Source organism: Haemorhous mexicanus, chromosome 24, assembly GCF_027477595.1.
Source record: "Haemorhous mexicanus isolate bHaeMex1 chromosome 24, bHaeMex1.pri, whole genome shotgun sequence".
Classification (NCBI taxonomy): domain Eukaryota; kingdom Metazoa; phylum Chordata; class Aves; order Passeriformes; family Fringillidae; genus Haemorhous; species Haemorhous mexicanus.
Window position 1 is genome coordinate 5,985,234 of NC_082364.1, and position 16,108 is coordinate 6,001,341.

General features: G+C 45.7%; 1 protein-coding gene across 1 annotated transcript in view; it reads left to right on the plus strand.

Annotated features, from left to right (window-relative positions):
- Positions 1-16,108, plus strand: part of SIK2 (salt inducible kinase 2) — a 244,066-nt gene that overhangs the window by 98,457 nt on the left and 129,501 nt on the right. The window lies entirely within an intron of this gene.

Consider the following 16,108-nt stretch of genomic DNA (forward strand, 5'->3'; position numbering starts at 1 on the left):
TGCCAGCCTGGCCCTTTAAATGTGCAACCCTTCTAAACCCCAGAATTGGAGTGTTTGCTCCTGCCTTGTGAGAATCTCAACTCCCTGGGGCCACTAAATTTGAACTTGTGAGGAAACACCTGTAAACACTTCAAGCCCCATTAAGCCAGGGCGTCCTTCTTTTAAAAAAGAAACCCCTTTTTTTTTTCTGTTTTGTTTTTATCAAAATACAACTCTTCCTACCCAGGGAGGAGCAGCCCTTCCAAAAGAGCCTGCAAAGCTGGAGGAAGGCCACGGGAACCTGGAGAACTTCTTGGCATTAATGACACCATGAACACAACCCTCTTCTCTCTAAAAATCAATTTGGGATCAATTTCACAATTAACACTGACTTAGGAGCTTCATTCCCAGAGAAATGTTTGTTGGAGTTGCACAGTCAGGTCAGGATCTTGGCATTCCCACGTTGCTGTTCAGTTTTTTAATCATTCCCCAAAACTTTGCTCTCCCAAATTTCCCTTCCCATAAAAAGAGCAAAGCAGGGTCTGGTGGGGTTTTTGGCCAGGATTCTGCTAAAGGAATTTTATGTTTCCAGGTGTTTCAGGCAGCTCTGGGGAACAGATCCCTTCTGTGAACCACCCCACGACACACCAAACTGCATTGACACAGATTAATCAGGTGAACACTCAATTGCACCCACTCTACTTCAAAGACTTGTCCAAAACCCAAACAAGAAGCAAACCCCAGAGCAAGTGGAGTGGAAAGAATTGAGGGATGTGCACGTCTGCCCTCCAAGCAGCCCCGAGCTGCTCTGCTCTCAGGCACCAGGGCATTGTTCAGCCACGTTTTGCATATCTGAATTATTGCTGAGCACCAGCCCCACGCTGGGACATCCTCCCTGCTGCTGAAGTGCTTAGTAACAGCTGATACTGCAAAACCAGACAGCCAGGCTGGGCCTGAGCTCCCAGCAGAGCCAGGAAAAGCTTGAGGTTGGTTTCTCTGGCATTTCAGCCCCTGCAGGGCACAAAGGAGCCGTGGGCTCTCCTATCTGTGAGATATCCACGTTGTGTTTCTCCCCAGCCTAATGAAACTCCGTTCCAGAAAGCTCCTGCACGTGTAGAATCAAGACAATGCAGCAGCACAATCTCCTCCTGGCAAATTCAAGCTGCAAGCCAGGGCCCTGAAGGACAGGGCAGTGCCAGGGAGCACTGGGGGAACTTCTGGAGCTTGGCTGGAGCAAAATTTAGGGGGGTTTGACGTGTTCTCTGCTGGAATTTCCTTGTGGAAAGGCCTGGATTTGGACAGCCCAGAGCTGCTGGGACAGAGCAAAGCCCAGGATGGAAGCCTGACCACAGATGCAAGAACATCTTTGTCCCCATTTCCTTTTGCTTTCCTTGTTCCCTAGCTGCAGTGCTGCTTTAAAGATTTCAGTGCAATCCTCTGTGCTTGTTGGAGGGGTTGTGTGGGGAGGAGAATCTCAGTGGCAGCGTTTGTCAGTGCTGAGCTCTCTGTGCCTGGAACCCTCAGGAGCTGCACGGAGCACAAGGCACTCATCAGCCAGCAGGGTCTGACCAGGCAGAGCTGCTCTCTCTCACACTGGTACATTGCCACCAACATGTTTTGTGAAAAATCCTTTCCTCAGGATTTTCCCTCCTGAGAAGCTGAGAGGCCTCAGGAACAAACTGCAAACAATTCTTATCTGCTGCTGTGGGGTGCAGCAGCTGGAGCTGGGATTGGTCTCTGTGGTTGTTTCTGATCAATGGCCAATCCCAGCCCAGCTGTCCAGACTGTCTGGGTCACAGACAAACCTTTGTCATTCATTCCTTCTCTATTCTCAGCCAGCCTTCTGATGGAATCCTTTCTTCTGCTCTTTTAGTATAGTTTTAATATAATATATATCATAAAATAATAAATCAGCCTTCTGAACACAGAGCCAACTTTCTCATCTCTTCCCTCATCCTGGGACCCCTGCAAACATGGTCACAGCACATTTATTGCTTTTGCTATTTACCAGATCCCTTTCTTTTCCTCCTAGCTGGCCAGAGCCTGAATTCAAGGGCTGGGGCAGGACTCTGGGCTGGTTTTCCCCCCTCAGTGCACACCTGGGCTCTGCAGAGCAGCAGCAGCACAGGCTGGGCTTTGTACACAGCAGCTCTGAGTGCAGCTGAAGGCAGATTGCTTCAGAGCCCAGAGTAAATACACAGACTCATAGGAAAAGAATCTATATGAGCTTATCATCCTGCCCTTAACTGGGCTTTAATTGAGCTTAGAAAAGCTGTGGGTAACATTAAATAACTCAGGATTAAACCGGTTTTCAGGTCTTTACACCGATACTTTAAAAATACAGAGCCAGGCAGATAAAGTCTTATTGTAATAAACATCTCAAATGAGGAAGTTGCAGAAAAGGGGCATGTTTTCCTCAGATAAAACTGTTTTGGTGGCTGATAATCCTCCATTTCCATATTTTACACATGGTTTCTAGATTAACTTTTGAAGTGCTTAACAAAGAATCGCTCTCCAAAAAGTAACTTCAATTGTACATTAAGATATGAAGGGCCACATCACCCCACACCAAGCAAAGGAAAAATAGGAATTTTTCCTCCTTTAATGCATTTTATAAATGCAATTTAGTTAAGCACCATTTATTGACGAGGTGCAAAAGAAGAGACAAAAGCAGAGAGAAAGATCAAAACCATCATATTTGCCTCTTCCTCTGCAAAGTCTGCAATTCATGATTCAGGCTTATAAATGTGAAGGTGAATGATTATAAACTATCAACCTTAGGTCTATAAATAAGTCTGGAGCCTCAAAACTCTTGCAGCCCATCCATCCTTCCCTTTTTTCCATGGCAAACCCTCCCTCCACCCCCATCCCTCCTGCCCCTGCCTCTCTCTCCTCAGCACAGCAGTGCAGATGAAGGGTGAAGTCATGGAGAAAAAGCAGATTTTTGGTGATCTTGCAGCTAAGCTCTCTGCAAAAAACGTGTTTATTCTCTGAGCTGATGCTGCTCTTAAGGGGAACTAAAACCAAGAGCTGGCCCTGCTGGGTCTGGTCTGGCCCTGCAGGAATTTTGAGTGACAAATAGAAATATCCCAGTGAATTTCTGTCAATTGAACCTGAGCTTCAATTCACCTGAGCTTTAATTCCCTCCCTCACCTCTCTGATGTTGTCTCACCAGCCCAGCTCCAGGGAATCTGTGATTTTCTCCCCAAGGTGGATTAATGCTGTTGACAGAAGTGTTGGGTTCTGTTGTTGTTGTGGGGCGTGGGGTTTATTCTCCTTTGTTTTTAAGCAAGTCAATATTAACATTTCAATCCTTCTGAGAGGTAGGAGTACACGAGGAGTAGTTTGGTATTTCAGAAAGCTTTGTGGTCTGCACGCACAAACATTTACCTTTGAGAACACAAAAGCTAAATTGATCTTTGGATGGGTTTAGAGGACAGCCATGCCTAGAACAGGTTCTCATACTCCCTTCCTAATCAAGAGAGAGAATGGAGGAAATGGAAATCTGAGTCTCATTTAAGGCAACCAAATCTGACATGAGACTGGGAAAGATTTGTTATTTCAGATCACAAATTCTACAATCTGTGTCTTCACTTTGTAGCTTGATATTGAAAGGGAAAATATTGCAGGGAGCCAGCCAGAGGCAGAGCTCAGAGAGGCTGGGCGTGCTCCACGTAAATCCCACTCCCTGATTTAGGAACATCCCTGTGCCCTGCTGGATTCCCAAACCCCAAATCCCACCCCTCAGCTCTCCTGGCAGGACTCAGAGCAGGACTGAGCCACTCTGGAGCTGATGAGGAGATCAGACAGCAAAATTGCTTTGCTCAAAGTCACCCCAGAAATCTGTACTAGGGCCAGGAGCCGAGGCCAAATTCTGGAGGAGCCTTGTGAGCCAGGTCCTGCTGATCCTGAGCTTCCCAAGAGGAGCTTCACCCTTTTTTCCAGTCCCACAATTAACATTGCAACGAGCTGCAACAAACTCAATTTTGTTGGGTTTTTTTCTTCTTCTTCTTTCGTTTTTTAATATCGATATCAGCCTCACACCTCCCACTGCACCCTCTGAAAGGAGTTCTGATTCATTCCTCAGCTCTGATAAGGAACAAATGATGCAGCCCCGGGGTGTGCTCAGCACTGGAGATGAAATCCTGGGGTAGAATAAACCACCAGAGCCCTCTCAGGCAGCCAGGACCTGCTCCTGGCCCATTCCACGTCCCCTCCAGGGTTATACATGGATCTTTTCACACAATTAACTGTCCCTCACGTCAGGCACAAAGGAAATAATATGAATTTTTAAGGGGGAAACTCTTCAGAACTCTGTCTGAGTGAAGACATCCTCAAGAAAATTCTGGAGTAAAGAGAAGTGAGATTTTCCTCAAGAAAATTCTGGAGCTCTGGAGTAAAGAGAAAATAAAAAATACCCAACTCAACCATATTTGTCTGCACTTAGAGAGGTGAGAATTTCCCATCAGCAAGTTCTTGTGGGGTTTTTAACACACCCCAAGAACCAGAAGAGCTTTTCCCAGGATTTTTTATCCTTAGGAAATGATCTGGTCCATCCCTGAGCTCCAAGATGCCACCAGCTCACCGCCCCCAAAAAAACCCAGATGAACACAGAACCACCCCAGCACTTCTTAAAGATTTAAGGACATAAAAATATTTAAGAATGTTTAAATATTAAGGGGGTGATTGCTTCACCCCCTCCAAAAGAGCCCAGACAGACACAGAACCACCCCAGCACTTCCTAAAGATTCAAGAACATACAAATGCTTAAGAACATAGAAATATTTATGAAGAGAGAAATATTTAAGAATATTGAAATATGTAAGAAGATTGAAATATTTCTGACACTGTTGGCTGTGACCACCCCTCCTCTCAGCCCTGCCCTCTCCTCTCCCCTCCTGCTGCCCTCCCAGCCCAAGCCCAGCACGGCCTCAGGGCTCTCTCAAAATGAATTTTGTGATTCCCTCAGAGGCTCCCAAAGCACCTGGGCTGAGAGGAGAAGGGGCAGCAGCATCTCTGTAGGTTCCCCACCTACAGCAGCATCCCCCTGGTGCTTTTCTGGCTTCCAGAGCCTTGCCCAGCCCCAGACACGGGGCAGAGCCCCCATCCTGAAGGATCTGCTGGGATGGGCACAGAGCTGCCCCCAAACCCAGCAGAAGTGACAGAAATCAATCACAAACCATTCCCTGAGGGAAAACAGGATTAAAGCTGTCACTGGAACGGCTCTGGGAGCTGCCAGGGTGAGTCCTGAGGGGAGCCTGGGGTTAGCCCAGGTGGGAAATAAACCCAGCCCAAAGTTCCACCTTCCCTCTGGGCTCGCAGGCTTGGCCCGTCCTGCACTGAGGGCACGGAAGATTTTTTTGCCCAAAAAAACTTTGCTCCCTCCTTTGGCCGAGTCTGCCAAAGCCCAGCAGGATTTCAAGGGGTTTTTGATGGCTTCTTTCTCCTCTCAGAGCAGGACTGGAGGGCAGGGCAGGTGTAACACGAGCTCAGGGCTGCTTCTCACGCCCCACATTCACCATTCGCAGAAGAGGCTTTCAATCCAAATTCCTGTTACTGCTGACATGAATTTGGCTTCTGAGAAAGGCACCTCTGACGGGATGCACACCAGGGCGAGTCCTGGGAGGGCTTTTCAGAGCTCACACACTGCAACAAACCCATCTCAAGCCTTTCCAGAAAAGCCACACTCAGCCGAGCCCTGTGCCCAGCTCAGCACAGCAATCCGGGGGCTCCAGCACCTCCTTCCACACTCAGGTATTGCCCAGGCTTGCCAAAACTGGCTCAGACTTGCCAAAACTGGCTCAGACTTGCCAAAACTGGCTCAGACTTGCCAAAATCAGGGCAAAAGCAAACTCAGGGCAAAAGGCTGGGCAGCAGCAAAGGCTCTTTCAGGAAGATTTTGACCTCTCGTGGCACTGAGGATGGTTTTTGCTCATGTTCTGCTGCTCTGGATGCCACAAACTCTGGTTTTCACCCAGCCAAAGCAGCCCTTGGGCCGTGCCACATTTCCTCAAGCCAAAGGTGCTTCACATTTCACTCTCAGCTCAGAAAATCAAGCTGCTTCACTGAGCACACGAGCCTTGACTCTGCCACCAAGGCAAAAGCTCAAACCCAAACCGAGTCACGAGCAAAGCCCAATCCCCTCTGTCTGGCACCTCCTGCAGAGCAATCACACTGAGAGCACTCTGAGGGTTTTGGGGGGGGACAGGACCCAGCAGCTTTGGCAGCATCTCCTGCCTGCCTTGCCCCAGATCCCTGCACAGGGGTGGGCAGAGAACAATGGGGAGCTCGGAGTGTACACAGCAGCTCCCCTGGTGTCATTTACTTTCCCGTGGTCTCCTCCAAACCTCTGGGAAAGCCCCCTGAGGGTGCAGCTGCTGCTGCAGGCTGGGCAGGTTTACTTTTCCCAGGAGTGAGGGGTGTGAGGGCTTGGACAGCTCTGCCTGTGGGGCTGACCCCAGAGCTCAGCTCGCAGATTTATCCTCTGCTTAGTCCACCAAGGCTGCGTTTGGAAGCTGGGGGAGAGGGGAAATGGGAAAAGTTTTGTGATTTACTCACTCTGTGGTGTCTTACTCACTGCATTGTGATTGACTCACTCCATGGTGATTTACTCACTGAATTGCGATTTACTCACTGCACGGTGTTTTGCTCACTGCATTGTGATTGACTCACTGCACAGTGTTTTACTCACTGCACAGTGTTTTACTCACTGAATTGTGATTTACTCACTGAATTGTGTTTTACTCACTGAATTGTGATTTACTCACTGCATTGTGTTTTACTCACTGAATTGTGATTGACTCACTGCACGGTGTTTTACTCACTGAATTGTGATTGACACTGCACAGTGTTTTACTCACTGCATTGTGATTTACTCACTGCACTGTGATTTACTTACTCCGTGGTGTTTTACTCACTCCATGGTGTTTTACTCACTGCATTGTGATTTACTCACTGCACTGTGATTTACTCACTGCACAGTGTTTTACTCACTGAATTGTGAGTGACACTGCACAGTGTTTTACTCACTGCATTGTGATTTACTCACTGCACTGTGATTTACTCACTCCGTGGTGTTTTACTCACTGCACGGTGATTTACTCACTGAATTGTGATTTACTCACTGAATTGTGATTTACTCACTGAATTGTGATTTACTCACTGCACGGTGTTTTACTCACTCCATGGTGATTTACTCACTGCACAGTGTTTTACTCACTGAATTGTGATTTACTCACTCCGTGGTGATGTACTCACTCCATGGTGTTTTACTCACTGCATTGTGATTTACTCACTCCGTGGTGTTTCCCTCACTCCATGATGATTTACTCACTGCACGGTGTTTTACTCACTGCACAGTGTTTTACTCACTGCACAGTGATTGACTCACTGCACAGTTTCACTCAGTGCATTGTGATTTACTCACTCCGTGGTGTTTTACTCCCTGTATTGTGTTTTACTCACTCCGTGGTGTTTTACTCCCTGTATTATGTTTTACTCACTCCGTGGTGTTTTACTCACTGCACTGTGATTTACTCACTCCGTGGTGTTTCCCTCACTCCGTGGTGTGTTCCCTGCCATCCCTGCTGCTGCTGCTGCAGTGTTTGATCAGAGCAGCCAATTCCTGGCACCCACAGCAGCCCCAGCCCCTTCAGTCACCAACTCCTCTGCCCTGCCATGGTCAGGGGGAGAAGGGCACCAGGGGATTTTGGTGTTTGACACAGCTCCTGCCATGGTCAGGGGGAGAAGGGCACCAGGTGATTTTGGTGTTTGACACAGCTCCTGCCATGGTCAGAGGGAGAAGGGAACAAGGGGATTTTGGTGTTTGACACAGCTCCTGCCAAGGTCAGAGGGAGAAGGGAATGGGGCACGAGGGGATTTTGGTGTTTGACACAGCTCCTGCCATGGTCAGAGGGAGAAGGGAATGGGGCCAGGGGGATTTTGGTGTTTGACACAGCTCCTGCCATGGTCAGGGGGAGAAGGGCACAAGGGGATTTTGGTGTTTGACACAGCTCCTGCCAAGGTCAGGGGGAGAAGGGAATGGGGCCAGGGGGATGTTGGTGTTTGACACAGCTCCTGCCATGGTCAGAGGGAGAAGGGCACAAGGGGATTTTGGTGTTTGACAGAGCTCCTGCCATGGTCAGGGGGAGAAGGGAATGGGGCCAGAGGGATTTTGGTGTTTGACACAGCTCCTGCCATGGTCAGAGGGAGAAGGGAATGGGGCCAGAGGGATTTTGGTGTTTGTCACAGCTCCTGCCATGGTCAGAGGGAGAAGGGAATGGGGCCAGAGGGATTTTGGTGTTTGACACAGCTCCTGCCATGGTCTGAGGGAAAAGGGAACGAGGGGATTTTGGTGTTTGACACAGCTCCTGCCAAGGTCAGAGGGAGAAGGGCACGAGGTGATTTTGGTGTTTGACACAGCTCCTGCCATGGTCAGGGGGAGAAGGGAATGGGGCCAGAGGGATTTTGGTGTTTGACACAGCTCCTGCCATGGTCAGAGGGAGAAGGGAATGAGGGGATTTTAGTGTTTGACACAGCTCCTGCCAAGGTCAGGGGGAAAAGGGAATGGGGCCAGAGAGATTTTGGTGTTTGACACAGCTCCTGCTCCGAGCAGAAATGTGAAATGGGATCTGCAGTTCCTGCAGGGCAGAGCTCTCAGCTCAGAGGGGCCCCGAGCCAGCCCAGCCTTGGGGCAGAGGTTTGAACAGCATTTAAGGCTCCCTGCTCGATTTTCTGCCACAAATAATCCCTGGGAGGCCGAACCCACAGCCAGCACTGAGCCAGAGCATCCCCGTGACCCCAGAGCCACCTCCTCCTCCTCCTCACTGTCACTGTCCCCAAACTCCAGCACAAACAATAAAAACTCCAAACGACAAATACCAAACCCCAAAGCTCAAGCAAAAGCCAGGATTTAGCTAAAACCAGCAGTTTTGCAGCCAGCATTTATATATTGGTAGATAAATTTATTTAGCTGACCAGAATTGCATTCCTTGGCTGAAGCTGCCACCTGCTGGTGCCCTCCCTGCCGCCGCCCATTAAGTGGTAAAATCAGGGAAAAAAGCTCAAAAAAATAAATCAGAACCAACCTCTCCCCCCTCATTCCACCCAGTAAATCACGGTTTTAAAAAAGGAAAGGGCAGGAGGGGGGAAGATGCGATGTGAGAGCAGCACCCCGGGGCAAACAGAGAATTCTGCTCTGGTTTTTGCTCAGGACTCACAGATTTATCACACTTTGTATAAAATACCCCATGAAGCAGAAATTCCATTTGCAGATGAATTTTCTGTTAGCCAGCTCTGCCTGCAAACTTTTTCTTGAACCCAAATTTTCTTTAAAAAAAAAAAAAGGAGATCTAAACCACAGATGTTTGAAAGTTTCATGGTCATGGCAGTAGCACCAGCAGCAAAGAATGGATTTGAGAAAAACTCTCAAACCAGACATTCCCACTTCAAATTCTGATTGCTCCCTAACCATCCTGGAGATTTTTGGATAATTTCCCTCCTCTCCTGCAGTGCAGAGAGAGATTAAGGTGTTTTCTTCTACCCCAGATGCACAAAAATGATAAAAATAAAGGGGAAAAAATAAGAGTTTTCCCTCTGGAGGACTCAGCTGTGAAAATTCCCCACTCTCAGTGTCTGGAGCTCTCACTGGGTGACTTTTAATTGTGTTTAATCGAGGTAGAGAAACCAGCCAGAGCTGAACTTGGTGATTCTGCTGCGAGAACCAACGAAGGCATTTAATTTTCCATTTAATTCTCCCCTTTGTTCACCTGTCAGCAGCTCTGCACGCTCTGCAGTTATTTATTTTCCACACAATTTCACCTCTGAAGGTGCTTTGAGCCAGGGAAAGGCTAATGAGGGAAGTTTGCCCTGCCAGGGAGTCTGGCCTCAGGAATCCTCACCTGCAAGGTGAGCTGGGGCTGCCAGAATTCACCCAGCTCCTGCTCTCCTTCCTGCAACCCTGGCTGACCCAAATCTCAAAAAAAAATCAGAATAAATTCAATTATTGCCTCATTGGGAGGTATAAATGAGCGTTTGGCTGTGGCTGTCAGGGTTAAATGCTCATTTGCACTCTCAGGTGGATTTTTGGTTGCAATACACAAGTTCTGCAAGGAGAATTTGGGGATTTCCCTTCACACAAAATGCTGAATAAGGAAAAAACCCAATTAAACAAGACTGGAACAAAATTAAAACCCAATTAAACAAGACTGGTTTAAATTATTTCCTTTTTTTTCCCTCACTAGAAAACATCATTTCTAACAAAAAAAAAAAAACGAATTGCAGGAATCCCTTCTGCCTTTCCAGGCTCTAGAACATGTCAGATTTACAGGGATGCCAGAAAATTAGGGGAAATTAAAATGCACCTGGGCAAAAGTGGAAATAAACTCTGCAGGCATTAAAAATGAGATTTTTTTTCCTTGTGATTCAGCCACTGAAAATTACCAACACCCAATAAAAATCTGAGATTTCCCCTGGAACCCGGATTCTCTGGGGATGATGCTGTGACCTGAACACTTTTCTACCAGCACTGGTTGTAACTGCAAATGTCACATTTTGGGAGACCTAAACCCAAATATTTAGACATAGTTGTGGCTGTTTTTTGGAGTATTTTGCCTTTCCTATTAAACAAGACCAGGTGAGTTCCAAAAAATACATTTTAAGGTGTTTTCCTCTTTACAGAAGGGCAGAATTTTCCGTGGTTTGGATCACACCTTAAACAATGTTAAAATCATTTATTCCCTCCCAGGTGCAGGCAGGGAGTTCAGTGCATCACAAGTGCATAAATTCAGGTAAAAAAAATCAGATTTTTTTGGGGAGAATTTGCCAAGAACCCCAATTTTCCATGCCTGTCATGCAAACAGCACCTGACCTGCAGAGAGGCTGGGGCAGAGCAGCCTTTCCTCCCATGGAAAAGGGGAAAATCCCCTCAATCCTGACAGGCAGCCAAAGAAACTCCCCCTGTTTCCAGCAGTAATTAATTCATTAATCATGCCTTTGGGAGGTGCAGGGTCAGGACACTGATATCTGCATTATCTGCATGCAGCTTTCTGTTCTGATAACATCAGAGGAAAAAAAAGAAATAAAAACCAACACAAACCAAACCCAACCAACTCAGATTGTGCTGCTTCAACCAGCAGCTGCTGCGGGCGAGGCAAAGGTGGAATTTCCCTGCTAAACCTCTTGATATTGTAAAAACATTGTGACTCATTTATTCTGATGTTTCCTCTGGCTTTGCAACTTCTAAATGAAACTCCAGGAGCCAACACACAAACGAGCTAAGGTGCTGAATGTTTGCATCTGAGGAAAATTGTTGTTTTTCAGTTTCCCTCCCAGCCCTCGATGGGTTTTCTCAGCAGCCTCAGCAAATGGAACATTTCAGATTTTTCAGTCAGGCAGAAAGAGCCAAAGCCCAGCAGTAAATCCCATCCTGCCATTAAATGCTCAGAAAATGAATGAGCTTTTGGATTTTTCTGTCTGAAAAAAATAAACAACAACCCAACAAAAACCAATTCAAATAAACCAAATCAAGCCAGCCAAGCCCAAAGTGACAGAGCAGCCAGGTCAGGGCTCAGGGGTGAAGGGTCCCTGCTGTTCCCACCTTGGTGAAAATGGATTTTGCTAATTATCCTCATCTTTTCAAAATTCTGTCATGGACTTTAACATCTCCCCAAAAATCTCAGGACTCAGGAAGCAAAAATTCTGCTTTTTGTGAGAACCAATCCCTTATGAGGTATCAGAAAATGAAATTATTTACTCACACAACAACACTATCCAACCAGACACCCAAAGCTTTAAAATCAGTTTGCTCCTGGGACAGAGATGATTCCTTTCCACAGAGACCTCAGAGCTCATTTTTGGTGCATTTTAACCCAACAAACTCCATCCTGCAGCCCTTCAGGAAGAGTCAGTGCTGCTGTGGGTGCTTCCAGCAACAGAGAGACTGAAAGGCACCAAACCCTGCTTAAAAAGCACCAAATCCTATTTCAAAGGCACAAAATTCTACTTAAAATGCACCAAATTCTATTTGAAATGCAACAAACCCTATTTGAAAGGCACCAAATCCTATTTAAAATCACCAAATTCTATTTGAAAGGCACAAAATCCTACTTAAAATGCACAAAATTCTATTTCAAAGGCCCCAAATTCTATTTGAAAGGCCCCAAATTCTATTTCAAAGGCACCAAATTCTATTTGAAAGGCATCAAACCCGATTTGAAAGGCACAAAATCCTGTTTGAAAGGCACCAAATGCTATTTAAAAGGCACCAAATTCTATTTAAAAGGCACCAAATCCCATTTGAAAATCACCAAATTGTATTTGAAAGGCACCAAATGCTATGTAAAAAGCACCAAACCCTATTTGAAAGGCACAAAATTCTATTTCAAAGGCACCAAACCCTGTTTAAAAATCACCAAACCCTGTTTAAAGTCCCCAAATGCCATTTCTGCATCTCCAGGAAGGCTGGGCAGGACTCAGTGTGGGATGGAGGAAGGCTGCCCTGCCCTGGCTGTGGCTGCAGGCACACACAGAGATTCCAGCCAGGTGCCACCTCCCAAAGCTCCTCCTCGTTAGGCAGTGAGCTAATTAAAATCAAAAAACCTCAAAGTGCTGCTCCCCATCCTCTGTGGAGGCTCCTGGCTGATGTCCTGCCCTGGCTACTTTTAAAGTGGAAATCTCTAAGATTTGGGAAAAGACAGAGCCAGGCACGGCTGGGCCCCAGGGATTGGTCAGGAGGAATTTAATTTATTAATTAACCTTCATTTCAAGGCTCTACCTGGAATTCCTCTCCAGCAGCAGCTCCCAGATCAGAGGAGCCTTTGGCTCTGCCCTGTGTTTTCTGAGTGAATCAAACATCCCATAATATCCACACAGCTCCAGGAAACAGAGAAAACAGCAAATAATCCAATTTTAGGGCTTTTACCCACACATTCCCCCTGTTAAAGCACAGGGAGGGAGCTCAGCCTGCCCAGGCTCAGCCAGGCAGGACAGGACCTGCCTCATGGGCATTTTTCTGGGTTGTTGGGACCATTCCTTTTTCCTGACCCTTTGGAGGTGGCTCCAGGCAGGAGCAGCTCCTGACTCACCTGAAATCCTCTTGTCCTGCAGGAAAAGTAGGATTTGCTCAATCAGGAGCAAATTACCAACTCTCTGAGAGAAGTGGGTGAAAAATTGAAATACCTCTGTGCTACTCCAGTGCCAGCTCTGGGGTGCCAAGATTTTTCATTTATTTTTTTTTTTTCCTCCTTCCCCCCTCCCTTCCAACTGTTCTGGTTTATTTTCAAATTTTTGACATTTAACATTTCTCTTCAAGAAGCAGCACCTGCAATGGAGTGGGTGAGAGTATTGCTGTGATTAATTTATAAAAAAAGGCAAATCCAGGGACCTCAGCTGCAGGGAAGGACTGGCAAACACGAGCTCGAGTGTGTTTGAGGTTCAAGAATAGATTACAAACATGAGAAACACTGAGGTTTATTTAATCCTGCTAATCTCAAGGCAGGATTCATTAATTTGGTGACTCTCCACTGGATCATAACAATGAAATGCAAATTCTTTATATTTAATATATGCTATAAATTTAGATTAATTAAATTCAATAAATTCAATTTAATAATATCAAAATAGGCAATTCAAGGCAGTTGTTGAAGATCAGATTGGGGATTTTTAAATAATTCAGATAATTATATTCTTTGTGGCCTTGTTTTCCATGTCTGACCATCCCTGCCAATAAATTCAATAAATTCAATAATTGTAATAAAAATGGGCAATTCGAGGCAATTGTTGAAGATCAGATTGGGGATTTTTAAATATTTCAGATAATTATATGCATTGTGGCCTTGTTTTCCATGTCTGACCATCCCTGCCAATAAATTCAATAATTGCAATACTATAATATAAAAATAGGCAATTTGAGGATGTTGTTGAGGATCAGATTGGGGATTTTTAAATATTTCAGATAATTATATGCTTTATGGCCTTGTTTTCCATGTTTGACCATCCCTGCCAATAAATTCAATAATTATAATACTGTAATATAAAAATAGGCAATTTGAGGCTGGTTTTGAGGATCAGATGGGGGATTTTTAAATATTTCAGATAATTATATGCATTGTGGCCTTGTTTTCCATGTCTGACCATCCCTGCCAATAAATTCAATAAAATTCAGAGCACCCAGCACTCCCTGGGGCTCTTGTTGGACACTGGGAAAAAACCTTTGGGTTGTGGTGGTTCTTGGGCATAAATCCCAGATAAAACTGGACCTGGAGCAGGCCAGAGCTGGGGTGGGAAGGGTGGAAAGAACCCCAGTGCTCCTGGGGTCGCTGCTCTCCAGGTGGGCAAACCCCTCCTGGCTCTGTCCCAGGTATTTGCTCCTCCTTCAGCTCTGATTTTTTGTCCTGGAATCATAGGAATGATAACAAAGAGCCTTCATATTTAATCTGGCAATTGGCATTTCCCTCACTGGGTAAATATTGAATTCTTTGCCTTTATTTTTTATTTTTTTTTTAGCCAAAATCCCCCTCATGTGAGCTGTGTTTTCCATCAGCCTCTTCACCCTGAACAAAGAGCAGCAAATTCCAAGCAACACCTGAATTTTTGCATTTTTGCATTTTTCTCATTTCCCTACCCAAGCTCACCCCCTGCCAGCTGCATGTCCCAGAAAAGTGCATCACCCTTCACCTCAGCTGGCTGAGAAATGTCATTTTTTTGGGAACAAGATGCTGCTTCCTGCAGGAATTCAGCCCTCCATCCATGCACAGGCTCAGTTTGCAAAGCCCTGCTGGAATCAGCAATTCCTTCATTTTACCAGCTCAGTCTGGGGTTTGAAGGGAGAGCTAGGAACTTTTTTAAGAGAATGAAATGGTTTTTTTGGGAGATAATTTTTATGGGTATTTCCACCCTCTTTTCCCATCCATACTTTTTTCAATGGGTATTTCCATCCTCTGGCCAGCACAGCCCTAAAACCCTCAGGTTTTCAGGAACCTGTTCCCATTTTCCTGTGCCTCAGGTAAAAGGATTTTGCTAAAAAAACCCTAAAATCTCTGAAGTTAAAGAGTTAAATCTTTTAGAGGCAGGAATTTTAGGGATTTAGCAGGAGGAAGTGGTGCTGCATTTCCCCAGCAAGGAAGGATGAGATGCAGCTTTGTAGCCATGGAGAAATTAGGTCAGACTGCAGAAGACCCAGAATGATTTATGCTAATGAAATATTAACTCCCAGCAAGGAGGGGAAGCTGTTGGCACTTTCATGGGAACTGAGTGCTCGAGAGGAATAAAAACAATAATAATAATAAAAAAAAACAAACACGTGGCAAGAAACCAACCCAAGCAATGCCCAGGCTGGACTGGTTTGGGCAGAGAGGCTGATCCTCAAGAGCTGGCAGAGCCATCATTTATTTGTTCATGGCTCAGGCAAATGAAAGCAAGAATAATCCCAAGGAAATCTCTCCAGAAATCACCACGTTTCTGTCAAACAGATCTAGTTAAGGGCAGCAATCTGGCTTTGGGGAGGTGTTTCTCCTTAAATTTTGGGCCTCAATGAAGCACAGGCCTGGCTCTTAAAGTTCTGTCCCAACAGAGCTGGGCACACACAGCCCTTGGGGATTGTGATCCCCCCCCAAAGGAATTTGATGCCTCTGAATGCATTTCTCAGCCCTGCTGATTAACAGGATGTACTTCCTTATTTTGAGGTAAATATCAGCTGTCACAATTCCCAAAGAAAACCAAAAAGGCAATAAAATCCACAGAATTCAACAAATCAAGCAGCTCAGCAAGCTCAGAAGTGTCACAGGGTTGCTTTGCAGGGCTCTGCTCTCAGAGTTATTATGCAAAGATCAAATGTCAGAATTAATTTGGGGTATCAATAATTTGAATATTGACCATAAGAGCAGGGATTTTTTTCTTTGCTGCATCCTCTCAGACTCAGCCAGAATCCCAATAAATTCCTTTTCTACAGAAAATTTTTTGGGGGTTTGCTTTGTGTTTTCTCTTGAAATCAAAATTATTTATCCATTCCAAGTGACTCTTTGAGGTTGAGGATAAAGAATAAAATAAAAATAAACAATATTTTACTCCTTTTTCAGGCAAAGTGCAAGAACTTTCCAAGCAATGACAACAACCCTGACCTTTCCCATCCCTG